Below are 2,345 nucleotides of genomic sequence, written 5' to 3'. Positions count from 1 at the left end.
TGCTTTATGTTTCTGTCTCTGTGTCCTCAGAGTCCAGAGGACAGGTCACAGTGACTCAGTCTGGAGCAGTGAGCTCTGCTCTGGGAGGCTCCGTCACCATCAGCTGTAGGACCAGTCAGGCTGTTTATAGCTCAAACTACTTAGCCTGGTACCAACAGAGAGATGGAGAAAAACCTAAGCTCCTTATTTACCGTGCTACCACTCGAGCATCAGGGATTCCAGCTCGTTTTACAGGCAGTGGATCAAACTCTGACTTCACTCTGACCATCAGTGGAGTCCAGACTCAAGATGCAGCAGTTTACTACTGTCAGAGTTTTCATGAAATCAACAGTCAGCGGGTGTTCACACAGTGAAAAAGCGTCGTACAAAAACCTCCCTCAGTCAGACTGAACAGAAACTGAACTGACTGCTGCAGCTGGAAGCTACTGCAGAGACTGATACAGTTCACTGAGGACACACACACACACACACACACACACACATCCCCTTAACCTTACCCTAGCCTTCACAGATAAATGCCTGACGCTGACTTAATTCAAACAAAACCCTAAAACCAAGTCTTGCTCCTCAAAAAGCAGATTGAAGCTGAAGATCGGCCCAAATATCCTCACAAGTCTAAATGTCCTCACAAGATTAAATATCTTTTTTAAATCTACATTTTTAGTTGAACAAAAACCTCCCTCAGCTGCAGAGGAACTGATCTGACTCACAGCTGCACTGACACTAAGACACAAGTCACTTTGATCCACTTTGAACTTTTTAACTCTCAATATACTGTATTTAATTCCAAAAGGTTTTTCTGTCAATATTTCCATTAACATTGGCTTTGGACCATTCTGCTGATCAAAGCTAACCTTAGTTTTGTCAAGGGTATTGAGGAAAGTTGGACCCAAATCCAGCCAAAACATGGGAGACGGTGCAGGCAGGTTTATTTAACAAAGAACAACATGTAACATGAGCAGACTTGGACAGACTGAGGACAACCAGACGTGAACAGACAACGTCAACAGACATGAACAGATCGTAGCTACGACAACAGCGAAAAACAACAGACGAACTGACACAGACAAAGGGGAGCACAAAGACTATATAGACACAGGAGGCAAAGGTGATTGCACACAGGTGAAACACATTAGGGCGGGGCAGACAATCACCACACAGACACAGGACCAAGACAGGAAGCAAAACGCAGACACACAAGGAAACCTTATTACAAAATAAAACAGGAAGTGAGAAAAGTCCAAAATAAAACTAACAAAAAGTGTCTGCCATGGCAAAACATGAAAAGTTTAAGTTTGATAATGTGAAAACCAACAGAGTTTTCTCATAACATTTCCTCTTAAACTTAAAATATATTCACTGAGTAAATAAATTTGAAAACTTTAATAAGATATAATTTATTTCATATAAAGTTACTTATTATTCCTCTGTGACACATTTTAGTCAATTTTTATGTTTTATGTTCCAAAAAAAAAAGTATTTTATCATTGAAATAGAAAAACATTCATGGAGAATTTAATTCAGTAACACTTTAGTTCTTCATACTTCCAAGATTAGAAGGAGAGATTCCATCCACTTTATATCTCTACATGCTGAGGACATGTTGCTTCTTGTTTCACAATCATAACATTTTCTTTTTTGAGTTTCTTTGTTCTATTTAAAGGATTTTTGAATTCTCTAGAAAAAGCTACGAGTAAAACAATGTGAGAGTTCTCACTATGACACACTTCAGTAACAAGAGATGACTGGATGATTCTTCATTGAAATGTTCCTTCAATGGTTTTAGTTACAAATGTTGATACTGAAGAAAAATCTGCCATGAATATAGAAGAGACACTTTACACTCATGAATAAGTCCTTATTGATTCTGATTGATTACTGATCACAAATTATGGACTGCAACTTCCATCACTGGCTTGTACCAGTTAAAGAATAATGAGGAGTTGTGACTGAGCTAATGTACACAATGAATAAAGAGTCAGTATGAATATGTATTATGTAATGTTATATATTCTGTATGATGTCATCATGGAGAAATTATAATGTTTTTGTCGCCTGAATTTCTTTCTGGATTTAAAGAAGTCACAATGACAAAAAAATGATTTGATGAACAGATTTTTATTTTCTAGAAACACAGAAACAATGTGGAAACACTGTGAGAAGGTCGTAAATATTGTTACTGAAATGTGAAATAAAAGAGAGAGAGACAGTGTGACAGAGAAGAGAATAAAACCAGTAGCAGAGTCCCAGTGAGTCAGGTCAGGACTGGGAACACTGGTCTCTCCTCAGTGTCTCTGAGAGCGGAGTCTGGGAGCCCTGGGTGGCCTCACAGGTCACAGAGCCCA

At 38.7% G+C, this 2,345-nt stretch overlaps 1 pseudogene across 1 annotated transcript in view; it reads right to left on the bottom strand.

The window, feature by feature from the left end:
• Window positions 1-2,099: 2,099 nt before the first annotated feature.
• Window positions 2,100-2,345, bottom strand: part of LOC111665710 (Ig kappa-b4 chain C region pseudogene) — a 1,604-nt pseudogene continuing 1,358 nt past the window's right edge. Inside the window, exon 3 of the transcript XR_015438118.1 lies at window positions 2,100-2,345. This exon is cut by the window's right edge and continues 244 nt beyond it. The product of XR_015438118.1 is annotated as an Ig kappa-b4 chain C region pseudogene (transcript).

Source organism: Seriola lalandi, unplaced genomic scaffold (genome assembly GCF_002814215.2).
Source record: "Seriola lalandi dorsalis isolate HSWRI2012SDOR001 ecotype SW California unplaced genomic scaffold, Sedor1 jcf7180002054657, whole genome shotgun sequence".
Classification (NCBI taxonomy): domain Eukaryota; kingdom Metazoa; phylum Chordata; class Actinopteri; order Carangiformes; family Carangidae; genus Seriola; species Seriola lalandi.
This window is presented reverse-complemented; position numbering and strand designations above follow the sequence as displayed.